Source organism: Ambystoma mexicanum, chromosome 11 (assembly GCF_040938575.1).
Source record: "Ambystoma mexicanum isolate Mex_15411 chromosome 11, UKY_AmexF1_1, whole genome shotgun sequence".
In the NCBI taxonomy this organism is placed as follows: Eukaryota; Metazoa; Chordata; class Amphibia; order Caudata; family Ambystomatidae; genus Ambystoma; species Ambystoma mexicanum.
In genome coordinates this window covers 1,167,864,471-1,167,891,479 of record NC_090934.1, presented here as the reverse complement: position 1 = coordinate 1,167,891,479, position 27,009 = coordinate 1,167,864,471, and the positions used below count along the sequence as shown (strand labels likewise).

The 27,009-nt window shown below is 48.3% G+C and overlaps 1 protein-coding gene across 11 annotated transcripts in view; it reads left to right on the top strand.

Annotated features, from left to right (window-relative positions):
• The window catches only part of TLN2 (talin 2), a 7,472,684-nt gene that overhangs the window by 3,149,431 nt on the left and 4,296,244 nt on the right, over positions 1-27,009 (top strand). The window lies entirely within an intron of this gene.

The window sequence follows — 27,009 nt, the reverse complement described above, 5'->3', positions numbered from 1 at the left end:
CCTGAAACACAGCACTTGCGTTAATAGGGAAGAAAGTATAGCAAATGGAATCACGTTATATGATCACGCATGGTGGAGCTGTCAGTATCCATACCTCGTGCTGCTGAAGAATATCTACGGATGTTGCAAATGTAGTGCGCACTTCTGAAAGCTGTTGCGCCGATTTGTATACGCATGGTCCCGCTTCCACTTCCCCTGGAATTACTTGCATGTCTGGCTCTGCATCAAGTGCAGGGGTTGACGCTCCATCAACTGCCTGAAACATAGTACTTGCATTAGTGAGGATTACAATAGTGAAAACATAAAACACACCTGGGGTCGACAGCACAGGTACATATCAACGGCTAACCACAAATGAAACATTGTGTAGAACAATCAAACAACAAGAATTCCAGCTCTGATGATGACGCTCGATGGAGCTGTCAGTATCCATACCTCCTGCTGGTGAAGAACATCTAGAAATGTTGTAGATGTGGCGGACGCTTCAGCATCTCCCTGAAAGACAGTACTTGCATTAGTATGGATAACACTAATTATAACTGAAAACAAACACCAGTGGACGATAACTAAGGTGTATATCAATTGGAAAGCACTAACCAAACATTCGGTAAAATAATTACACGATAGAATAAAACTATTACTTGACATGCATAAAACAAGTATGTAGCGGATTAGCCTAGTAAGATTACCTGTTACGCGCTAGAAGTGGTTGATAACTGCGACCACGTCAAGGATGTAGAATGTTCTTGCTTCAGATTCAAGGGATAGTCAAGAAGTTGTAAAGGTCAATTAATGATTGATAATGAAATGCCAATATTAAAAATAGCCCTGTAAGGCGACAGAATACTTGAAAAATGCTCAATACAGCACAGTTCCCTGTTCCCATATATATATATACATTGCGTTTGTGGGTTATGAAATCGAAAAAGAATATATTGATGAATGTCATTATTCAAAAAACTATACCCTCATATCAATATCGAAATTATTACAAGGGATAGAACACCTACAATATCAATTAATCCATTCGGCTACCTACACACTACCGCAAGGCATAAAGCTAAATCCGGACACTTTACTCACCGGTGGCGGAATGTGGACGAATAGAGTGGGAATAGCGTTTTCGAGCAATTTCCGTGTCGTTCGCCGTTTATTCTTCTATGTTACCCAAGATGTTGTGTACATGTCCAAGGAAAAGTGCCGGCTGCAGATGCGGTATTGATCACCCCTCTTGTCCTGTAAGACTTGTTGGACTCTACTTTCCAGCTCATCCAGTGGATATCCGCAATGTCTGACCCATTCTCTTATTCGATCAACAGTTTTCGGTAATACATGCATTGTAGTGCCTTCAGATTTCACATGGGTCTTCGAAGGGCAACCGCTAATCGAACAGGCAGGCATTGTTGATAAATCTGAAAAGTAAATATCAACATTATTATACAATCTTCAAGAATAAAGATTTGATACAAAAGTAAATGAATCATACAATGATCAATGCAAGGTTTGTTTTGGTCGCAGGAACTATACCAGTTCATTATGTATGGCTTAGTATTTGCATAAGTTGCAGAAATGTATAAATGATGTGACTAAAATCTGAACATGTGACTCGTCCCTTGGATGTTCTGTCTTGCACGAGAAGGAAACATGCTTACATTATAGACTGGACCCCCGAAGGATGCAATTCGATGACAATAGAAACAGATGAAAATAAATAGATCTATTGATAGCATAGCAATGGAAACTCAAGTCAATAGCAATGAGACCAATGAACATAGCACTATTGTGTACTCTACTCGCAAATAGATAGAAATTTAAAAATCTGCGAAATATGACTAGGATACATGGCCTTGCCTTGACCAACAAATAGTTGGATTCAGCAAGCAGAGCAGTATGTTGCAGGAGAATAGGTGGGTGGCCACAGGTAGCACACTGATGGGTTTGCTCTAAGCAGTCACAGAAGTTCACGGATAGCACGACGACGAGCAGATTAGCGTAGATCTCAGTGGTTGCCAGGTAGCACGTTCAGGAGTTGACTTGCAAAGCACAAAGATGTTCTCATGAGACATATCAAGTGGTTTATAAAGTATTAGAAACAGGGGTGCGTTTGTGAATGAATGATGTATGTATGTCGTGGTGTTAGGGGGGCGGCCTGTTTGAAGGGGAGGCCTGGCTGGAGTCACGGGGTCTGAGGAGGCCATGTGACCGATGGCCCCTTGGCGTGGGATACCTTTTGAAGTGTACATGCAGTTTGGCACCTTGGCCTTTCGCGCCCCTTACAGCGCGCATCCCCGGGTGCGAACCGCCTTTGATAGAGGGGGTGGGATGGATGGGCCTGGGGTGTGCAGATAAGGCACAGGAAGACTGCTGAATGGAGACACACTTATGTGGATTGCAGGGGGGCGGCCTGCTTCAAGGGAGGCCTGGCTGGAGACACGGGGTCTGAGGAGGCCATGTGAGCAATGGCCCCTTGGCATGGGATACCTTTTGAAGTGTACATGCAGTTTGGCACCTTGGCCTTTCACGCCCCTGACAGCGCGCATCCCCGGGTGCGAACCGCCTTTGATAGAGGGGGTGGGATGGATGGGCTTGGGGCGTGCAGATAAGGCACAGGAAGACTGCTGAATGGAGACACACTTATGTGGATTGCAGGGTGGCGGCCTGCTTCAAGGGGAGGCCTGGCTGGAGACACGGGGTCTGAGGAGGCCATGTGAGCAATGGCCCCTTGGCATGGGATACCTTTTGAAGTGTACATGCAGTTTGGCACCTTGGCCTTTCGCGCCCCTGACAGCGCGCATCCCTGGTTGCGAACCGCCTTTGATAGAGGGGGTGGGATGGATGGGCCTGGGGCGTGCAGATAAGGCACAGGAAGACTGCTGAATGGAGACACACTTATGTGGATTGCAGGGGGTGGCCTGCTTCAAGGGGAGGCCTGGCTGGAGACACGGGGTCTGAGGAGGCCATGTGACCGATGGCCCCTTGGCGTGGGATACCTTTTGAAGTGTACATGCAGTTTGGCACCTTGGCCTTTCGCGCCCCTGACAGCGCGCATCCCCGGGTGCGAACCGCCTTTGATAGAGGGGGTCGGATGGATGGGCCTGGGGCGTGCAGATAAGGCACAGGAAGACTGCTGAATGGAGACACACTTATGTGGATTGCAGGGGGTGGCCTGCTTCAAGGGGAGGCCTGGCTGGAGACACGGGGTCTGAGGAGGCCACGTGACCGATGGCCCCTTGGCGTGGGATACCTTTTGAAGTGGACATGCAGTTTGGCACCTTGGCCTTTCGCGCCCCTGACAGCGCGCATCCCCAGGTGCGAACCGCCTTTGATAGAGGGGGTGGGATGGATGGGCCTGGGGCGTGCAGATAAGGCACAGGAAGACTGCTGAATGGAGACAAACTTATGTGGATTGCAGGGGGGCGGCCTGCTTCAAGGGGAGGCCTGGCTGGAGACACAGGGTCTGAGGATGAGGAGGCCATGTGAGCAATGGCCCCTTGGCATGGGATACCTTTTGAAGTGTACATGCAGTTTGGCACCTTGGCCTTTCGCGCCCCTGACAGTGCGCATCCCCGGGTGCGAACCGCCTTTGATAGAGAGGGTGGGATGGATGGGCCTGGGGCGTGCAGATAAGGCACAGGAAGACTGCTGAATGGAGACACACGTATGTGGATTGCAGGGGGGCGGCCTGCTTCAAGGGGAGGCCTGGCTGGAGACACGGGGTCTGAGGAGGCCATGTGACTGATGGCCCCTTGGCGTGGGATACCTTTTGAAGTGTACATGCAGTTTGGCACCTTGGCCTTTCGCGCCCCTGACAGCCCCCCATGCCAGCGCTCATCCACTGGCGCGAACCGCCTTTGATAGTATATCGTTGCTTATCAATAACGAATGCCACATACCAGAGATTCTTGTGAGCACAGACCCACACTTCAACCAGTGTATTATAGTGGTCAAGACCCTAAGGCCTGTATAATCCAATGGTAATTGTTAGTATAGATATATGTGTGACTTTTATAGAGACATAACCTACTGAAAGACTTTGAACAAGTGTTATTTAGTGCATGCATTATCGAGAATATGTTATTTTAGCTTAGATAGATAGTGACCACCCTGCTTCACAGCGACCAGACCTTCACCCATTCGGAGCACAGATGTCTGACGTCCATCCTTGAATGGAGACACAGTTGATTCATTTAAAAAATCGAAACAACCGTTGTTAAAATATATGTGGTGTTTTATTTTGTATCTTATTTTCATGACACAAAAATACAAGACTTTAAAGATTATACAGGTCAGGTTGCAGCACAGCGAGAGAAAATCCCCTGTACTGACCGCTGTCACTCGGGAACGTTTCTCTAATGGCACGAACGGCACAGGCGGGTATCACTCTTCGAACGCGGTGTCCAAGCCTCCCGTGGAGCCACCATGTAAAGGAACGATAGGCCACCAGCCTGTACCACCTGTGAAAAGGAATGAAACAAACTGTTTTTAAATGACCAAGATAAGTTTAATAAACGTTTGTTGTCAATGACAATTCTTGTAACTAATGGCATTCTGCACGGACAAATGCTATCTAGACAATGCACACTATTGAACGACTTACATGCGTTACAATGATATGTAGATGTAATTTTGGATATAGTAGAAGAACATGAAATAGGAGTGGCACGACAAGCAGAGTATACTTACTCGTTACTCGGATTACGAGGACGAACAGTTGCGCGAAGTTCGTGCATAAGCACCATCATTATCTTCAACACGGCCCGTGTGAGGCAGGCTGCCCTGAAGTCTGGCAGCTCGGTGATGCATTGCGGTCGTGGCTCGCCTTCCGAAATGTAGGCCAGGCATCCCGAGTTTTCTCGGCAGCAGCAGTTCTTGTCCTCGGTTGGCATTAGCTTGCACCGATTGCATGTGCACCAGGTGGAGACGCCGTCCATGCGACTAGGCCCAGGCTCTTCATCTGTTGATTCGTCCTGCCAACTGCCGTCCGAATCCCCATCGTTTTCGCGTGCTTCCCTTTCCAGTTGTTCCTCCTCGGTATACTCGGGCTCATACATGTAGGGCATTATTGTAGCCATTGTGTGGTAAACAAAGTAAAATAATTTACCGAGATGGTACAGGTGTTCACACGGGCTACAAGCGGCGAAGGTAGCTGACCAGAGCACAGAAACGAGTCACAAAATACTCTAAGTAACACAGAGAGAGGAATGGAATCGAAAATCTGCTGCTGTGTGTTGTGAAACAGTCTGTTTATACTTATTGAGGAAAGAGGCGTCCTGCCGTTTCCATGGAGACACGTCATTAGCTGAAGCGCAGCGAATGTTGACACAAGACGTGCTTTGGTGTTGGGAAATGGGTGGTACGAGCCTGCTGATGACAGGCTCAGGGGCAGGGGATATGATTTAGTGCCGCAAAAGCAGGTCAGCCAGGGCGATGGGGGAAATGATAGGATTATCACAAAATGGCGGCTCCCTGGTGCCTGTTTTCGCGTGCGTTTAATGGACGAAAACTCGGGTAAGGTCCATAGGAAAGTTTTCTAAAATTGAGCCACTTAGGCTTAAAAAAACATGGCCGACCCGTAGGGACAATAAACATTTTTACTAGACCATACCTTTAAGTTTATTGAAATTTTCAAAGTTATATAAAGGTACATTTACAAAACATTGTTCGAGGAATGTACAGATCCAATGAGCCATTTCTGTGTGCAGCATTTCCGTCCCTAAAAGAAACATTAAGGAAACGACCTGTACTCTAATCAGAAAATAACTTTCCCCTTTTTCATCCCTCCCACCCTCCTCCCACCCTAAACATTCCATCCCAGTCTCAGAACAATCGTTAACTTATATATAGTCCAGGGATAGAGAGTGGAGACTTGTTCGGTATTCATTATAACACATCTAGTCTGTACACTGACATGAGTTATATTAAGCATGGAGTCCTTTGGGTCTTGTTATTTGTTTTTTGCAGCAAAACAGGGTAGGGTATTCTCCCCAGGAGGGGGGGGTGATTTTCTGAATGCAGTACTGACTGGTTCTGGCATGTACTTGCTTACAAAGTCTCCCCACATTATGTCACATTGGGTCGATTTTCAGTGTAGGGTTGCAGTGATCTTTTCCATAATGCATAAGTTTGACACAACATTTATCCATTCACTTTTGCTCGGGGTTTGTTCGGAATTCCATTTAGTGACTAATGTGGCGCGGGCTGCTAATAGTAGGTGGGCTGCTAGGCCCTTGATTTTCTCTCTTTCGTCTTCTTGCTCAAACCCAAAGAGAACTAAAAAGGGATCTGCAGACCTCGAGATTATGTCGAGATCCTTGATCCATCCCAAGACCTCATTCCAATAGATCTTAATTCTTGGGCAGTTCCACCACATGTGCCAGTAGTCCGCTATTTCCCCACACTTACGCCAGCACAGTGGGCTTAGTGACTGAAACATTCTGGAGAGCCTGAGGGGGTCATATTGCCATCTATGCAATACTTTTATTGCATTAAGTTTGTATTGGCAGGCTATTGAGGCCTGCGGTGCTGCCTGCACATCCTAGCCCACATGTTTGGTTCTATCTCTTCTCCAAGATCCCTCTCCCACCTGTTCTTCACTTGCAACCTGGAACCCCCTCCCGCCTCGACTAGTTCTCTAAACATAGCAGATATTAAGCCCTTCATTTCTGTTCTGGAGTTTAAGAGTTTCTCGAAGGGGGTGAGTTCTCTGTCGACTTTGTTTTTCCATTCGACCCTTGTCATAACTCCCTTGATCTGTAAAAAGTGGAAGACAGGGAGAGGGCCCAGCCCAAGGTTCTCACCTAGTTCAACAATCATAATGAAAGTCCCCTTTTTCCAGAGTTGACCTGCTCTCTCCAGGCCTGCTTGAAACCAGGTTTGAAATCTGTCTAGATTAGGAATATTCTCTCTGATCCCAGGCGCCCATAAATGACTGATGGGGGACGGCCATGAGGTTATACCCACCATATCTCTTCTTGCCCTCCATATCTCCCAAATGGTTCCCAATATTGGGTGATCTCTTAGTCTCCACACTAATTTAGTTCTCGGGACCCATAGCCACTCAGAGATCGTTGCCGGGGATAGGTAGTGATTGTCCACTGCCACCCATTGAAGTTCTTTACAATTCCGTAGATGGGGATCAAAATTTCAGAGTTGGGCCGCTACATATTATTTTTTCAAGTCCGGTAGTCCTGTCCCTCCCTTATCTTTAGGTAATATCAGGGTGTCATAGGCTACCCTTGCTCTCTTGCCATCCCATAAGAACTTCACTATGGCCCTTTTGGCTTCTTCGAAGAAGGGGTTTGGTATTCTTATGGGGAGCATTTGGAAGGGATAAAGGAAGGTGGGAGACATACCATTTTTATCACATTAAGTCTACCCATCCATGATTTTGTGAGTTTCCTCCATTTGGTTAAGTCTGCCAGGAATTTTTGAAGGAGGGGCGGGAAATTGGCTTTGTAAAGTTTAGTTATGTCTCTTGTGACCTGTATGTCCAGGTATTTAAACTTGACGTTTTCAAGGATAAGAGTTTGAGGGGAGAGTCTGTCTACATCTGTTTGTGTGGTTTCATGCAGGGGAAATAGGATTGATTTGGCCTCATTGATTTTAAAACCTGAGAGAGTACCGTATTCTTTAATCAGTTGGATCGCTCTGGGGATCGAGGATAGGAGGTTCGAGACATGCCATAGCAAGTCGTCTGCATATAGAGTGACTTTATACTCCGTGGATCCCAGTTTGAGTCCTTCGACCCAAGGGTCGTCTCTGAGTTTCTGGGCTAGGGGTTCCACAGAGAGGGCAAAGAGAATTGCTGAGAGAGGGCATCCCTGTCTTGTCCCTCTACCTAATTCAAACCAGCACAGGTATTCACCGTTGACAAAGACAGAGGCCTTGGGTGATGTGTACACTGCCTGGATTCCTCCTCTAAATTTCGGACCTATTCCCATTTTGCGGAGGACTGCCTTCAGAAAGCCCCATTCCACCCTGTCGAAGGCTTTCTCCGCATCAACTGAGAGGAGAGCTGGGACGTCTTTCATGGTTTGAGACTTGTTAATTAAGTGTAGGGTCTTTCTCATAGTGTCAGCACCTTCTCTGCCTAGTATAAAGCCAACCTGGTCCGGATGTATCAGATGTGGCATACATATCTCTAGTCGGGCAGCCAGGATTCTGGTATAGATTTTGGCATCTATGTTCAATAGGGATATTGGACGGTACGATCCGCATTAGTTAGGGTCCCGGCCTTCTTTGGGGATCACTGAGACCAGAGCCCGAACAAAGGAATCTGGGGCTCTTCCAGTGTCCAGGATCTCATTAAATAGTTGTACCATAAAAGGAAGGAGGGGTGAGAGAAAGCATTCATAGAATCCAGCGGAGAAGCCGTCTTCACCGGGAGATTTGCCCAATGACAGTCTCTTGACCGCATTTTGGACTTCTTCTTCCGATGTCGGACTTTCTAGTGCCTTACGTTCTGCATATGTTATTTGCGGAATTTTCGCAGAGGATAGATACTGGTCAGTATCCGACTCTTCAAAGTGGGTTTCAGATCTATACAGGGCCTCATAAAAGATGGCAAAGGCCTCTGGGATATCCATGTTAGTCACGATGCGGTGGATATCTTGATTCTGTATTTCCAGGACCTTCCGTTCTGTCCGTTGTGCACGCAACCTGGCTGCTAACAGAGAATCCGCCTTATCCCCTTTCTCATAGAACTTCTGTCTCAGAAGTTGTAGTTCACGGGCTATCATTCCGTATTCTAGAAGGCGGAGTTCTTCTCTCTTTTTGTTTGCCTCCACAATCTTATCTGCTTTCCCTGATTCGTCTTTCCTCGCCTGCCTGTCCAGGTGGTAGATTTCCTTCCTGAGTTTATTTTCAATCAAGTGTCTTTCCTTTTTCTTCCTAGCACCCTCTCTGATCAGGACTCCCCGCCAGGTCGCCTTCCCAGCTTCCCATACTAGTAGTTTGGAGACTTCCCCAGTGTTATTAGTCTTTATATATTCGGTAATTTCAGTTTCCATCTCCGTTTTAAAGGATGGGTCTTTCCAGAACGTTTCATTACAGCCACCGACCACTTTCCCTGGGCAACATCTCCCAGTAAATGTCGGCTGTGACCATGTCATGATCCGACCAGGTGATTGGTATAATAGCAGACCTTTTCGTGGCATTGCACATTTCTCCCGTTAAATATATTTAATCAATCCTAGTAAAGGTGTCGTGCAGGGCAGAGAAGAAGGTATACCCTTGATCTTTTGGGTGGAGATACCGCCATATGTCTCTTAAGTCATATATATCAAACATACCCGTAACTTCCCTGCACCCTCCTTCGGTGCGATCCCTCGTACTCCTTTTACCCGTTTTCTTGTCCAATTTGGGATCCACCAATAGGTTGATGTCCGTTCGCTTCTAGCATAATTTTAGGAACTGATTTGGTCAAGAATCTTGCCTGACCTGTGTTGGGGGCATAAATGGTTGCAAGGGTGATGTTTACCTTTCCCACAGTGCCTGTGACGAGTAATGCCCGCCCTTCAATGTCCCCCTATGTCTTGGAGCTCACAAAGCCTAGTGCTTTACGAATGAGTATCCCCACTCCTCCCCTTCTCAGAGGTCTGGACCCCCAGAATTCTATTCCTGTGCATGCCCCAAGTACTTTCCTTTCCTCCCCCTTGGCATATTTTGTTTCTTGCAGGAAGAGAATGTCCAATTGTCCCCTGCGGAATTCACGGTTTACTAGGGACCTCTTTGCCGGAGAGTTAGGACCTTTGACGTTTAATGTCCCTACCCTGAGGAGATCTCCCACCCTTCGGTCTGTATTAACTGCCATTTGTTTTCATACTTTTTGGAGGACCCTTTGTCAGTGGTTGACACCTAGTCAGGATATCTGTGAACCATGTGTGTTTCCGTGTAAGTCTCAGTGTAAGGTCTCTTCTCGTCCCACCCCCCTCCCTTCTCCCTCTCTCTCCCCCCTCCCTCCCTACTCCATTCTCCATTCCTAGGTGATGGTGTCTAATCTGGATCGGTTGGAATAGTCGATCCGACGTCGAACCACAAGTGGGAACCGTTACCTCACGGTCCGTATTCAAAGAACGATCTCAATACAATTTGAGCTCCCTTTCCGCCCCCCCCACCCTCCGAAACCAGACATCAACTCTCTGCTTGTTATCGGTAGGTTGACTGCTCTCCTTTCAGGGAGTGGGTTCCCAGATTGAATGTCTACACTTTCCATTCACACTCGAAGCGGTCTGGGACACTCAAGTCTCCTTGCTCTATCTGTTCTCGCTGCTTGGTGTCCGATGTGTAGATTACGTTATAGCGGTCCGTTTCCTTCATTTATCGCTGTCAGGTGTGTCATTGCCTCGTCTACATTTCCTAGATCCCTTGACTCTTTTCCTCTGTGGTCCTTGGCGCTCCAAACTTCTGGTACTCTGTCCTGCTTCTTCCCGTTCACCTCTTTCTGGACGCGTTTCCAGTAGATGAGCGGTGCAGTGGTGCAGTCACGAATCTCCCTCTCCAATTTCAGTCTTATTTTCTCGTCTTCATGTTCAAATGATAGGGAGAAGGGGTAGCCCCATCTGTATTGAGTTTCTCGTTCCTTGCGCCATGAGGGCCGCACATTCACCTCGTTGCCAAGGTCAGTGACGATAGATCCTGAAAGATGGTAATCTGTGCTCCCCCGAGGGTGAGCGGGCCCCCGTTTCTGGCTTTCTCAAGAATCCGCACTTTATCCTGATACCTGTGGATCTTGGCAAGGACAGATCTTGGGCCACCTGTAGGTCCACCAGCCCTATGTACCCTCTCCATTTGGGTTTGTCGATGTCTTCAACAGCAACCAATATTTTGATGATATCATGGATTGTTTTCTTGAGGGCCCCTTCTGTCTCGCCCTCGTGTTCAGGGATGCCAAAAAAGCGTAGGTTGTTTCTTCTCTCTCGGTTTTCCAAGTCATCAATTTGTTGTTGGAATTCCTCCTCCCTTTGTTCAATCTCTCTTATTCGGGAGTCCATCTGGGTTTCAAGGATATCTATGGAAGCTTGGTTGCTTTCGACCCCTTCAAGTCACTCCTTGATCTTATCGATTCGCTGTGTTATCTTGTCTATCTTGCCCCCTATGTTGGCTCCCTTTTACTTTATCTCATTCAGGAGAGCGGCAATGTCCCTTTTTGTCGCTGTAGCCTCTGACACGGATGTATCCATGGTCACTTTAGTTGTGTCGTCTGTAGCTGGTGATGGTAGGGAGTACACGTAGGCGTATCTCGACATTTTTTCTTTAATGTCCATATAGTGTCTGCTGTGGCGGAGGAGGCACTCGCCCCATTAGCGGGGGCCCAACCCTCTGTTTCAGAACTCGTCTCTGGTGACTTCAGTGTGATTCCAGGAGTACGTCGTCTCCCAGCGGCCCTATGAGGGTGGAAGGCCGAAACATCATGTGTGGGATCCTCCGGTTTACTTTGTGCTGTCTTTAGGACACGGGTAGTGCAGGATGACTGTTTAGCTTCCTTTTGTTATGGCTCTCTATCATATGCTCTCACTCTGCAAAGGATCGGATGCTTTCAGATTGATTCCAGGAGGAGGGATCTCCTAGAGTTTAGCAGATACTGAGAAGTGGGGGTCTCATGGGTCCAAGGGAGGTTTTATGAGTTCAGAGTGGGCAGAGAGGAACGTTCAGCGTATTGAGATAGTCTGCCAGTTTCTGGGCCCAGGTCACTGTGTGGTCTCAAGGGTTTTGAGGATACACCACTTCACCTCTCGATGTGGGCAATTATTAGAGGGCCTTCAGGGCGGCACCTTACGTATAGCGTATTGTTGTGTGGGCTTCTGTACTTATTCCACCCCACCACAGTGGGGGCGGTTGTCTGGGTGTTTTTTCTTCCCTGAGGGCGGCAGGGGTGCCAGCGACCAAAGGCCAGGTCTGCAGGGAGATGCCGGTGTGTTGAGGGGCTAGAGGTGCCTCTATTGCTTGTGTTTCTTGAGTAAACCACGTGTGGTCCGCTATTGTTGTGGAAGGTAGCCAAGGAGTCCACGTATCGGTAACAATGGGTGGGTAACCTTCACTGGCCGTTAATGGTTCAGTAAGCCCGGGGCCATGGCAGACATGTAGTCATGGAGTTGCGTGGGTCGTACTGCGTGGCACAGTTTGGAGTCCACAGATTAGGGTTCATGCGGGGTTGGGATCTCTGTCCCTTATTTCTTCTCCCCCCTTTTGGCCGGTGTGATGTGGTCCACTGTGCTTATCCAGGGGCCCTTTTGGAGCTGCCCATGTGAGGGATCCCGTAATAGGGCTGTGCGTTTCATCAATATTCGCAATCTGCGCATGAATGATCGGGGCAAGATCTTCCCTGGTCGGTAACCATGACCGCTGTCCTTTGAGGTGTTTATTGGTGGAAGGGGCCAGTGGGGTGCACTCACCGTGTTGTGATGAGAAACGTTGCAGTTGATTTGCCATGAGTGGCGCCCGCAGTCCGGCGTTCTCTTTACGCGGTTAGCACTCTTTGCGGCTCCCGCTTGGATCCTGGGCGTTGCGTTATGCTCTATCCCCGGGGCTGTAAGGCCGCGCCGGTGGGTATCCCCGGGGCTGTAAGGCCGCGCCGGGGGGGGGCCTTCTCAGGCGGTGGTGACGGTTGGCCGCCCGTCTCTACTGTCTTATGGGCACTGCGGACTCTCGTGTGTGCCGTCTGAGGAGAGTCTTTAGGTGTGCTAGGATACAGGCTACAGTTCACCGAGGGTGCCTCCAATAGTGTCACCTTGTTGTTGTCTGCACTGTACCCGGTGATGAGGATGGCTAATCGATGGGGTCAGGTCTCATGTAGTTGCCGAGGATAGCTGCAACACGGCGGGACGCTTCACAGGGTCACAGAGAGACGAGTCCAGTGCCAGTTTCCGTTTTGTTTTCGAGTGAATACACGCTCTGGCGTAGTCACCTTTCTTTGATGATATCAGTCCCTTCCCATGTGCGATTTCCTCCAGGATTTCTTAAGTGGGGGGAGGGACCTTTGCACATCTCTGATGCAATTTTCTTCAAGTGGGGGGGTCCAGAAACGGGGGCTCAGGCCATTTCTCAGACCTCTGGGCCGGAGCTCTCACAGTGGGAACGCTCATCCGTGCGCCCCCTGGTGGCCAATCATGGGATGGCTTTTTACCTCATAAAATGCAACCTCATAAACTGGGACTCCTCCTCGAGGAGGCAACCAACATTGATTGTCCTATCCGCTTCTTGGAGGTAGGCCTAGCTCAGTTCTGCCCACCAATAGTTCTGTTATTGCCACCATGCCCTATAAATAAGAGTGGTTGACAGAGCTCCAGACAAACACTCTCTCCTGAATTTCCTGCGGCTGCATTCCCTATCTGCTCCATTCATCTTGCTGATTCCAGATTTCACTACAAGGCCAAAGCATTACTGACCCTACTCCAGCAAGGCCAAAGCATTGCTGATCCTGTCCCAGCAAGGCCATTGATCCAGAAAAACCCACTAAAATCCCATTAAAAAAAGGAAAAGCTGTGGTACCTTTTGCATCCTGAAATCAGACCAGCTTGCTGCCAACTACCTGCATGCCCACTGCAACCCTGCCATCCAGCTGTCCTTGCCATCCGGTGACCAGAATTCCCCAGCTGTTTGCTATAAGGCGTGCCCGCCGTGTGGTGGCCAGACCCAGTCGGCTGTTCCATAATTCCAAACCTAATCATGGAATGTGAGTATCTCCCCATCTTGACCCTTTTGTCTGTATTACACTCTCTAAGCAATCCTAATTATACCTTGGTAACTTGTTAAAATCTGTTAGAATTCTCGGTGCACCCTGTCCTTGATTTCTAAGTGCTAGCGCCATTTCTCTTTTCATTTTTGTCTGGTGTAAATCCTAAGCCCTTAGTTATATTTTGAGTAATCAAACTAATTTCCAGTTAAAGATGAGCACTGGGGTGATAAGGTTGACCTCGCGAATCAACCTTGGAGCTTACTGTGTTCCTCTTTAACAAAATAGTCTAGATAATTTAGTTTAAGTAACATTTGCTTTTCTTTCAAAACCAAAGTTTTCATTTTAACTGCTCTATTTTCCTAAAACTGAACCCCATTCCACCCCGAAAATCTCATCCAAATCTTCAGCTTCCACCATTCTTTCAGTTTGATATTGTCCCTGTAATATACATCTGTCCCCCAGACCAAAAAACGCATTGCGATTTTCAGTATTTCACCCATTTTTATAAAAAAATATTTGGGTCATTTTAAACGGGAATTGAGAAAATTGAAACTTTCCAATGTGTCATTCGGCTGCAGCATGTTCTAACTTTCCACTCATTTTCGAATTGTATGCTTCTTGTTGATTCCATTGCATTGTGATTGCTAGTGTTTCTGCATCCCTGTTGTTGGGAGAAATCATATTTGCCTCACACATTTAACTGCACATTAATTATTTATTTGTCCATTTCCGAGTGTCATTTCATGCCTTTGCAAAGGGTTTAAAATCCGGCGCTCTCGAGAAGGATGGGCCGCCTATGGTTTCTGCGCCTTTTTCGGCATCTGTAAGGACTGATTTTCTATACTCTTGCCTGGTAGACAGATCTCTAGAAGGCCAACCTATATTGTGACAGGGACAACTCTGGGAGCTGTAGCTAAAGCAGTTCAAGGTAGCAGTGACGAGGGTCTAGGCTAAGTCTCAAGAGGTGGTGACCTTGCAAAGGGTCCACAATGAGTGCACACAATGGGAATCACAAATTACACTTAGACAGTAAGTGTAAAAATACAGTTATTTATTTATGGCCAAATATCACTATGAAAAATGACTACCAATAAGTAGAAATATCACACAGCATCAATAATACATTACATATATACAATCACTGGTATAGGGCATAATACAAATCAAACTCCTATAAAAAAGAAAGTAAGATTAGATTATGCATTACAGGTCCACCGAGATTCAACCCTAACTTCAAAAGTCCTTCCCTAAATTGTCTGGTGCCTTATACCGAAAAGTTTAGGAAAGTTCTGACGTAGTTTGTGAAGCTGAAAAAAATGAAGGTAGGGTCTCTGGGGTCCAAGGGTTAGAGGACAGTTTATTCTCACTAACAGAAGTATCCCCAACTTTTAAAGGGTATTTAGGGACAGGTAAGAGCATCTGTAATTTACTCCCTGTAATCTGATTCTTCCCAGGACTTGGCAGGTCAATGGAAGGTCTGAGGTTGCTTTTTCTGGCGTCAGCCTCAGACCTTGATTTGCAGGGGTTGCAGGTTCGAGCTGATCTCCGGTCAGTGTCTTTCACTGGTGCAAGGCCTATCGGATAAAGAATGCAGCAGTCTTGACCCTGTGATAGCTCTGGCAATGGTAAGGCATTTGTCCTTGGATAGGAATGGTCTGGCTGCATTTAGTAGTTTGGCGTGGTATGCTGTGGCAGAAGCGATGGCATTCACTTGCCTAGTCATAGATAGGTTTGAGTCTAGGAATACTCGAGTGTTTTTACTGTTTCGGAGGCTGTGATTTTGATGTTGTCAATAGTGAAATGGCTGAATTGGTTATTGAGTTTCTTTAAAGTTTCAGTGGATACAATCAGGAGAAGCTCAGTCTTCTCACTGTTGAGATATAACCTGTTCACGGCCATCCAGGCTTGAATGGTTGTGTATACAGCGTTTAGGGTTCTGGAGTCGGATTCATTGTCGCCTGTTAGTGGGAGGAGGATTTGAGTATTGTCAGCGTAATTGGTGTAGGAGACACCTAATCAGTCTAAGATGTGAAAGAGGGGTTTGGTGAAAATGTTGTAAAGGGTGGGCGAGATGCAGTAACCTTGTGACATGCCACATGAGATGATGGGAGGGGAGGCAGAGGCTAAGTCAGAGAAAACTTGCATGGTCCTACCTTGCAAGAATGATGTGATCCAGGAGGTGGCTTTGGGTGAGAAGTTGGCTGTCGATGTCAGGTGGTGGCAGAGGACATTGTGATCAACAAGATCAAATGCTGCAGATAGGTCTAGGAGTAGGAGTAAAGCAGGTTTACCCAAATCCCTTGCTTCATCCATTTGGTTTTTCAGATCAAGTAGGGCTGTTTCTGTGCCGTGTCCAGGGAGAAACCCAGATTGACACAGCCCCAGTTTATTCTCCTCAATGAATTGTTGCATTTGTACATAGGCTGCTTGTCAAGTATTTCATCAGGAACGGGGCAGTGGTTATGGGTAGTTGTTGGGTGATGTGGGATCCAAGGTGGTTTTTTTAAAGAGAGGGCGAACCCAGGCTTCTTTGAGGCAGGAAGGTGCATGTCCGGTGGTGTAGGAAGCGTTAACGAAAGCTGTCAAAAAGGGGGAGGGAGTGGTTGCACAGTTCTTGATAATGGCCGCAGGGCAGATGTCACCTTTCCAGTTGGATGGTTTGATGAAGTTCATGATGTTAATGATATCCTGCTCCTGGACTTCTTTGAAGGAGAACGTGGTAGTTGTTTCATTGGTTTGGGGTGGATTAGGGAGTGGTGAGTGGGTTAAAGATTGTTGGGTGGTTTTAATTTTGGTTTGGAGGGTGGCCAATTTGTTGAGCATGGCTACTTGGATGCCATCGCACCAGGTCTCATCTTTGGTGATAGTCTGAGGGGTTAGTTAGGAGTCTCTAAGGGCCTCATTACATGGTAGGCGGAGGACCAAGGTGCTATTAGCACCTTGGTCCATGCCGGTAAAATACCGGCACCAACTTGGTGGAAAGGGGAATTACCACCCTATTCCAAGGTTGGCGGGCGGTAATTCCCCCTTCCCCCATTGCCCTTCCCCATTCCCATTTTTGCCCCATAGGGCTCTATGGGAATGGGGAAGGCGCTAATTACGGTGCCACAAATTGCGGTACCGTAATTAGCACCCTGGTCCCTTTGCGGGTTGGTTTTTAATGCCTGCTAAACAGCAGGCGTTAAAGTACCTACCCGCAAAGGGACCTCGTAGTAAGGCAGTAAGGGTTAACGGTCACCGGTACCATTACCGGTGACCGTTAACCCTTACCGCCTTCCGTGTAATGAGGCCCTAAATCCCTGAAGATAGAGAAGATCTCTTTTGTATCTGATTTGGCATTAGAGATCCTGGAGTTAAATGAGGTTGCTTTAGCTCAGATGATGGCTTTTTTGTAGTCTTTGGAGTGTTTTTGGAATTCTAGCTTGGCAGTGTCTGAGTGATTCAATTGCCAAAGGGATAGGGCAGCACGTTTTTTGGAGCAGAGTTCTAGAAGGTCAGCAGTGAAGCAGGCGTAGGCATGTCTGGTTGGTTTCGCTTTACGGGATGCGAGAGGGGCAACAGCGTCCACTGCTAGCTTGATAGCAGTGTTGTAGGAAAGAGTGAGAACCTCAGGGTCATTGGAGAAGGGGGGCCTGAAGGCCGGCACTTGTGGATGGAGTAGTAATCTTTCAGCAGTAAGCTGGCGTGAGCTTCTGGAGATCGCTGGTGGCAGTGCTACCATTGGCTGGTGAACTTTCTTTGGGGTGATGATGTCAAAATGAATGACGTGGTGGTCAGACCAAGGGATAGGTGAGTTGTCAGTAATAGAGAGTGGGCAGTTGTGTTGGGCTACCCAATCTAGGATACGACCTTGAGTGTGAGTAGGGTCGGTGATGGTGTTCCTTAACCCTAATGTCTGAAGCGCACTGTTTAGTGACTTGGCTGCGGGATCTTTAGGATCATTGAGGCCAAGGTTGAGGTCTCCTAGGTGAATGGCTTTAGTGGATTTTTTAGTGGACGGTATATGAGGTGAAGGGCAATGGTGCAGTTGTGGGAGAGGTTAAGTTTGATGAGAAGGTAGTCACTGTTGTTTTCAATGGACTTATCGGTCTTCCTAATGGATAGGGTGTCTTTTGCTATGAGGGCCATGCCCCCCCTTTGGAGGGGCAGTCCTGTCTAAATATGGTGTACACTGTAGGTCGAGCCAGGGATAGGGTCGGGCGGGAGGCTTCATGCAGCCACGTTTCTGTGATCGGTCGAGGTTGTGGGTGGTGATGAGGTCGTGTATGTCCAGGGCGTGAGCGTGAATGCAGCGGGCATTGACTAGGGCACAACTGAGAGGGGCGTTCTGTGTTGGGTTGATGTGGCCTGTCCTGGGAATGGGTGAGGCATTGGCCCTTGCACAGTGAGGCACATCAATAGAATGGGGGGAGGTATTGGTCATTGCACAGTGAGGCACATCAATATCATGGGGGGAGGCATTGGTCATTGCACAGTGATGCACATCAATGTCATGGGGGGAGGCATTGCTCCTAGCACAGTGAGGCAGATCAATAGCATGGTATGAGGCATTGGTCATTGTCATTGTACAGTGAGGCACATCAATATCATGGGGGGGAGGCATTGTTCCTAGCATAGTGAGGCACATCAATAGCATAGGATGCTGCATTGGTCATTGTACAGTGAGGCACATCAACAGCATGGGATGAGGCATTGGTCATTGCACAGTGAGGCACATCAATATCATGGGGGATGCATTAGTCCTAGCACAGTGAGGCACATCAATATCATGGGGGGAGGCATTGGTCCTAGCACAGTGTGGCACACCAATATCATGGGTGGAGGCATTGGTCCTAGCGCAGTGAGGCACATCAGTATTATGGGTGGAGGCATTGGTCCTAGCACAGTGAGACACATCAATAGCATGGGATGAGCCATTGGTCCTAGCACAGTGAGGCACATCAATTGCATTCAGTGAGGTAGTAGTCATTATACAGGGTGACACAGTTATGGCAGACGGCAATACAATAGCCCTTAGAGTGGGTGCAGCATAGGGCAAGCCCACTTCTTGAGTAGCAGTCCTTGTGGTAGTGTTTATGCTGGCATCTGGGTTACTAGGGCGCCGAATGCATTGTCTGCTTAGAGACTCATTGAAGGGCTTCGGCAAACATGGGGTGACTACATGGCTGGGAGAAGGTAGTGAAACAGTACCTGTGGCTCGAGGGCCCGGGTGTCTGTGGGCTACAAGTAATGCACTGGAGAAGTGCTGGTGAGGCCTATCTGAGTGGTGAGTAATGCGCTGTTTAGCATCCGTGCTGTGGGCCGCCTGATGGGAGGAATTAGAGAACCTGCATCTTATATGCGTGTTACGGTAACACATGTGGGCAGCGCTGGCAGGGTGTAGCACTGTGAAAGTGCGTGCACAGAGGCGCGCAAGCCTTGCGTTCAGTGATGGGCACCTCAGGGGTGGTCTGATGGTGGGGTGGGGTGGGGTGGGTCATGTAAGGCGGGGGAAGAAGGATGGTGGTGTGAGCCAAGGTATTATGCACAACAAGAGCTCTGGGGTGAGGAAGAGACTTACCTGCAGGTGGGCTCATTGGCGAGCAGCGGAGAGCTGCAGAGAGCATAGGTGGCCTTTTCCGCAGGCCTTCGCTGCACGGCTTCACCTGCCAGCAGACTCCTTCCCCTTTTGTAGCAAGAGGGGAGAAGCAGGCAGGGTGAAGCACCCAATCCGGGTATGCAGCAGTGTTTCCCTGGGGCATGTTGTTGTTGTTGGTTGCTCTGGCAACGGCGTCAGCCATCTTAGGTGGCTCTTTTGATGCACAAGGTCTGCCAGGCACGGGTGAGGAGAGCCAACACTCCGGTGTCCCTCGCTTCGCTCCGTCAGCTGATTCCTCCTCCAGCTGATGATGCGCTCGCAGCGGAACTGCAGAGAGCGTAGGTGGCCTTTTCCGCAGGCCTTCGCTGCATGGCTTGTCTGTTTTTTTTTTTGTTTTTGAACAATTTTTATTGTTTTACAAACTACAAACATCACCACACACCCGACAGTGAAGGTTATAGGCATCCAAACGTCATATGCATTAACATGAGTTTACCACTCCACTCCCTTACCCACCCTCCTTAACTCGAGCTTACCCCCTTGTACCTCCTATTATGATTCCTCCGGCAGCTCCCGTCCATCCGTGCTCCTAGAAGTGTCGAGCTCGCTTGGACTGGCTTGGGCGGGCTCCGATAATGTGGCCACTAGCTGTCTCCAGGCCATCAGCGTTCCCACTTCATCCACCTCCCCCCTGTTAGCTGCTTCATACCATGCTGCCGTTTCTGCATCAGCCAATTTCAACAGATCTTGCCACCACACTTCTAACCTGGGTCTCTGGTGCGCTTTCCACCCAATAGCTATTCTGTGTTTGGTCAGTATGTAAGCCAGGTCCTTGAGTTTGCAGACATGTTTCATATTACGTGGTCTAGTGAATCCTCCCACCATGCACGCCCATACCAATTCCACGTCTAGCTTAATGCCTTTCTCGGTGAGGAGGTGGGTAACCTCCCCCCAAAATTTCTGAATTTCCGGGCATGCCCAAAACATGTGTGTCATTCCTGCATTCACTTCTCCACATTTGGGGCATGTTTGTGTCACTGAGCTCTTAAATCAGGCTATCTTTTGCGGGGTCATGTATGCTCTATGGGTCACTTATAACTGAATCTGTTGAAGTCTTGCGTTTCTGGACACTTTTTTATGGTGCCCCTGTGCTCTTTCCCATTGCCCATCTTGCATGGGTTCCCCAGCATCCGCTTCCCACTCCCGTCTCAACTGGGTCATCTCCTTCCCCACCCTGGACATTACCAGTTCATAGATCTGGGATACTTCATGCCCTTCTTCTGAGATATCGTATATTGTCTCTATGGCTGCGTCTGGTTGGTCTTCTAGTTCTATTTCGGACCATGTGGCTTCTATCTGCCTTACCAGTCTAGTGTAGGTAATGTATTGCCCTGGGTGTACCCCCGTTTCTTCCATTAGTGTTCCAAATTCTAATGCCCTCCCATCGCGCCACACATCTCCCAACGTTGCTATGCCAACCGGTTCCCAGTATCTGTGTATCGTCTTTCTTAGTTGCTTGTCTATACCTCTCAGCGCCAGTAGCGGCACTTGGGGGGAGCACGGGGACGGGTTCTCCATTACCTGACATGCCTTGCACCATGTCTTCCATCCAAGTTCTAGCAACCTCGAGCGGCCTTTTAACTTCGATTTGGGCAGCCATATCAGTTCTTTCAGGAAAAACGGAGCGTTTTCAGACCACAACAGTCTGGACTCCGCCATTGTGTCTTCAGTTAGCCATTTGGCTACATACTGTAGCTGCCCGGCCAGATGGTATATCTCGAAGTTGGGCAATTTTATGCCCCCTCTCTCGTAGGCGTTTTGTACATTTTGTAACTTCCATAAGGCAATCCTATTCCTAGTGCTGTGCCAGATGAAACCTCTACATATACTCTCTAGTTTACTGAAGAAGCGTTTAGGCACCATATACGGGATATTCACAAAGTAGTGCAGCAGCCTAGGTTATACGACCATTTTCAACAGTGCCACCTTCCCATCATAGCCAGGGGGAGTTTAGCCCAGAACCTCATGCTATTTGCAATGTTAGCTACTGCTTTCTCTGTGTTATGTTTGTGTTAATCTTCTATCTCGTGATAAATGTCGATCCCCAAATATCTAAATGATCCAGTCTCCCAGGGTATTTGCAGGACTGACAGGTTTTCTTGCGCCATTCCCTTGTATCTCCTAAGGGGAAATATACTCGACCTCTTGGGGTTGACCGCTATGCCGGAGAATAACGCAAATCGTTCCATTACCTCTAGGATATATTGCAGGTTTTCTTCTGGGTACCGCAGATACAGCAGCATGTCGTCTGCGTACAGTGATATTAGATGCGGCCCCTCCTTGTGAAGTCCTAAAAATTAAAGTAGGCGGACTCATCAACAAAAGCAATGGGATGCGACGTCGCCAGAAATTAGCATATTAAGGTGAAATATGCACATTTCATTAAATTGGCTTTGCACAACCACCCAAATTGCACAGGAGGAATGCCATTTGCCTTTCATAAAATCAACACACACACAAAACCAAGAGAGAATATTTTTTTCTAATAGTGTTTTTAAAAATGTTAAAAGGTGTGCATGTTTTAAACTCCAAGAAACACTTCAAATGTTTTCCCTGGAACTTGCAGTACCGAAATGGGACATTTCACCTTTAGTTGTTTGCCCTTTTTCATCAGGTTGCTTAATTTGTGCCGGTGTTTGCTGGTGGGCAACACTGGCACTCTTTTTTGGGCACCCAAACACTATTTGATTCAGGCCGTGGGCTGGGGAGTGTAATTGTTTTGTTTGTTCAGAGTTCTAATGTTCTTCGATCTGATCTCTATGTTGTGCATGCTCCGCAGGCCAAAGTGGGCTGGGCCTGGGACTAAAGCAATCCAAACAGCCAATGAAAAATGTATATTCTGTTGTCACTATGCAGTATTTGCTCAATTCTGTATAGTAACACAGAATATACAGTTTTCATTGGCTGTTCTTCTGGCACAATGAAATTAAATTGTGTGTGTGGGGTGGGTCACGTGGGTGCTGTTGTTACAACTTGCAGACAGCGTTGCGCCACCTTCACTTCACAAGTTGCTGTTGCTGTGTTAGGGTGTTCGAAGCGCTAGAGTCGCGTGAGAGAGGGAGCCTGCAGCCCAGCATGTGTGGTGCCGTGCCTAGTTGTGCTTCCCCCTCGTCCTCAGCAGTCAGCCAGCCCTTATTTTTCGTTTTGGCCAGGCAAGTGGCATCGACCTGAGGAGAGACTCAGTCCCCAGCTCCCCTGACTCCAAAGAAAGCAGGAGCACTGGTAAGCGTACCTTAGAGGTACCCGTGTGAAGAGGTGTGAACAGTGCAGTGTGAAGTGATTTTGTGCTGGCCGTCGACTCCAAAGAAAGCAGGAGGCAGCCTGACAGGCATTCATCAGGTGATGAATGCCCAGGCGCGGCCTGGCCTCTAAAACTTACTGTGCGAGTCAGCCCGGCCTCCTAGAAAGCCCAGCGTCTCCCTGAAGAGCCCTTTAATGAAACCAAAGAAACTCGCATTGCAGGTCTGGCTGCCTTATAAACCCACTGATGGCCAGAAGCCCAATGTCACTAGGTGGCAGAGCTAAAAGTTAGCGCTTCGAATTCCAAGATGCTAAGCAGTGCCTTAGAAGCCGGTTCCGATGGATGCACTGTTGCTGGTAACGTGGTGTTTGGTGTGAAATGTTCACACACAGAGACGTGACCTGCAGGTATTTACACAATTACTTTTACAGTGAAGGCAAAAGAGTTTTCAAAAATCACAAACTCGCATCGGAAAATGTTCATTAATAAATGTTCCAAAGGCAGAGTGTATGATCGATCTATCCGTTTACCCAGCCACCCGCCTAATCACAAAATAAAACTCACAATCTGTCCACGCTTCGATGTTTCCATTCTCAGCCAGTCTGGTGCCCACCCCTCCATAGTCACATCTGGAATACACAATGATACAAAAAAGGTAGCAGCACCCCTCTCTCGAAAGAATATGGAATGATAACCTGTTCAGTGGTTATTAACTACTTTGAGAGTTCGTAGCCATCTGCTTTTTGCTCACTGTACCTTTCACAGATGGGAAATATCCATTTGCATATCAGTCTTTGTCCCGCCCACATGGGCAGTCCAGCACCGAAATGCTATGGCAATTCCCCTCTGAACAAGAATACCAACAGCAACCCCATACACGTGTTTCAGCCTTGTTGGGCCTCATCATGAGAGAAATTTTGATATTTTCTCCGGCTTCTAAGCACTTTAGGTGTCTGGACAGTCTCCGGGGCAACGCTGTGTTTATTGTCCAATTGAATGGTGCTTCATTTAAAGACTAATGGAGGAATGAAGGGCTACGCAGTTGTGAAGTGTTTATTGTCCAATTGAATGGTGCTTCATTTAGAGACTAATGGAGTAATGAAGGGCTACGCAGTTGTAAAGTGCAGGGTGGTCCGTAGCTGAGACAAGCACTGAGCTTGCTAAGCTATCCATTCAGTTGGGGTGTATGTGTGCGCACACCTATGTTGGCACCTGGCACGGGAAGGCACCCGATCTTGGGTTTGCACAGTCAGCCACACGTGCTCGTATCCAGTTCCTTATCAAAGATATCCTCCAAATCCTGTGTGTGTGTGTGTGTGTGCATGTTAATGCATGTGCAAGCATATGCATCTGTATGCAAATACATAGTTATACGTGGGCATATTATACATGCAAACATTCTGTGACCAAAAATCTGTAGGAATCTTAAAGTTTCAAAAATAGTCAGGCGAGGAGGTAATGATAGGAATAGGGCGCGTCAGCAGCCCATTGTCATTGAATGAGCCCGCCGCCGCGGTTGCTTTCAATGACAATGAGGCGCCTGCCACGCCTTCTGCCACCACACCAGCTCGGTGGAGCCCTTGAAAGACTCCCCTGAGCTGGCGTGGTGGGGGGCTAATGGCGCCTTTTGTCAAAGGCACCCGCGGCGGAGGGGCGCATTTAGCCCACCGCCGTGGGGGCCTTTTACATCAAAAGCCTGCATGCCGCGCCTTCTTCCGCTACGCCAGCTCAGGGAGCCCTTGAAAGAAATCGGTATTTGTTGCCACTAAATTGGTAGGCGGTAGGACTGCTTAAAAAGTGGTATCCTACCGCCTAAATCGGTAGGGTTGGCAAATATGGCATATGGAACGTGTGCCTGTGAATCTATACGTGTGAGTGTGCGAAACATGCACACGACTCCATGGGAATATCTGATGGCCTTCGGAGTGATGGACCCACCCAGATCCACAGTAGAGACAGAAGGGGTTCGCCTTCCAGGCTCCCACCATGTCGAGAAGAATGGTTGGCGACCCCTTCCTGTGTATGCTTGTCGCAATCCCTTATTTGCTCTCCCCCCTCTGCCGCTCCTGCTAACAGTGTCACTACTCACTACTACTCAATGAAGCAGCAACTAAATGTGTCCTCTCTGCGATCTGCCGAAGATCAATAACTAATTTTGGAAATGGATTGCTTTTGCAGCTAGGAAGTAGACACAGCGCTGAATCGCGCCAGAGGATATAATCAGCCGGTAAATGGCAGTATTAGTGCAACCGTTCGGTTCGCTGATATCATGCCATATTGAAAAAGCTCCTAAAACAATGAGCGTATTTGCGCACATTCATGTTTGAATTTCTGCCTTTTCCTCAAAGCAGGCACCTGTGCTAGTGAGGGAGTCCGGAAACAGGTGTGTTGTTCAGCGACAGTGTACCTCCTAGAAGAAGCCTGCAGTACTGTATGTTAAGTTCCACGGTGCAGGAAAAGGTCCACATTCTCGGCGAATCAACCAGGCCAATAAACACTCTGCCTTATCCCCTTGCCCATAGATCCCAACATTATGTTAGCTCCCGTCCAATTTGGATAGTGATTCCAGCGTCTCCCGATGAGAATCCAAAGCCTCTGCTAAGTCTGCCCCCATTGCTTTTCCCCCATCACCTCTTCCTCCAGGTTAGATACCACCCCCTCAAATTTTAGTAGCTTGTCCTTCAATACTCTCAGTACTGCCGTCGTTTTAGATATACAGATCCCCCTAATCGTCGCCTTAAACGCCTCCCAAAGGATCCCCTGTCTTTCCACCGAGCCCTCATTCTCCCCAAAGAACCGTACTATTTCCTGCCGTAGCGTCCCCCCAAATCCCACATCGTCCAGCGTTGTAGCCGACAGGCACCACAAACTCATCCGTGACCTGTGCCGCATTCCCTCCAAATGCGCTTCTAAGGGCAAGTGATCTGAGAGAACCCTCCCCAAATACTCTGTTTTCCCAAACCTGTCAGAATGTTCTGCCTCCACAATAATATATTCCAGGTATGAATAGGACCCATGTACGCCAGAAAATTAGGAATAAACTCTTTCCTGTCCCTGTGTCTCCCATCACAGTTCCACCAAATCTAGATCCCTAACAACCCTCTGCAGAGAGGACGCCGCCTGCTGTTTTGTTAGGCCCGATTTCCCTGTAGCGTCCAATTCCGGATCCAAGAGACAGTTAAAATCTTCTCGCCATACAAATAGTCCTTCCACGTATCTCCCCACCAAGTGCATCACCGACAGGAAACATTCTGAATCCTCTTCATTGGGAGTGTACAAATGTATTACACAGAGATCCCTGCCTTCCATCATACCGAGGAGCACCACTGCCCTCCCAACCTTGTCAGTCAATACCTTGTTCACCTGGATGGGGACCCTCGTCGCCATCCAGATCAAAACCTCCCTGGCGTCTTTTGAGTAGGTAGTACCCACTACTGTCCCTCCCCACCACCTCTTGAGAATCTCCAAATGCTTCTTCCCCATATGGGTTTCTTGCAACAGCAACAATTGTATACCATGTTGTTTCAGGAATCCCCCTACCCACTGGCATTTCAATTTCTTACCTAGTCTTCAGGCATTCCAGGTCCCAATTTCTAGCCCGTCACCTCCCATAGCAATCAATATCCTTCCATGTGCCCCTTCCTCCATCGCTCACCCACTGAACTTGGTGTATCATCCCGCTCTGCTTCGTCAACCCGGCTAGATATTTTAACCAACAGAGCGAACCCGGCCTAAGTATGTACTCAACAAACTCCGCCCAGGTCAACTTCCCCAACTGGTATCCCAACTCCACCACCCCCTTTCCTCCCCACCCGCCACCTTGTCTCGCAACAACCCGCCCCCTTCCCCCGTCCCTTTCTCATCACCCACCGGGTTCCCCGCACCCTTCCCTTGCTCTAAACCCCCAAATCACGCTGTACACTTTCCTTTTCTCACCCATGGATGCACAACGAGGAATACCGAGGGATGCCCCCATCCCTCCCATTGCACCCATCCCAAAAAGGAATGTAGGGAAAAAGATTTCCCCCTCCTCCCTGCTGTTCCTTCCTCCAACACCCCCGCAATAAGGTACTGCCCTGTTGGCTCCAATTTGCACTACCGGCCAATGCCTCCATCTCTCCTTCTCCTCTCAAGTAAAAGTTCAGCCTCCTGGTTGTGGCTTTCCTTCCGCTCCTTTCACCCTTGAAGTTGGACACTGTGGCTGGGACGCCAGACAGTCCCACACCTCCTGTGGCTATGTGAAGAACCAGGATTTCCCATCCACCACATCTTGCATTTCGCTGGAAAGAATATCATGTATCTGATATTGATTTCTCGAAGGAGGAGCAGTCGCCATGCGATGGCACAGGCCGGGCTGGGAGCGTGCTGCGAAGGCAGCTGGTGAGAGAGCAGCTTACCCAGGAGCAGCACCCGTAGTGGATAGAGGAGGAACTGGAGACAAGGATCGGACCCAGG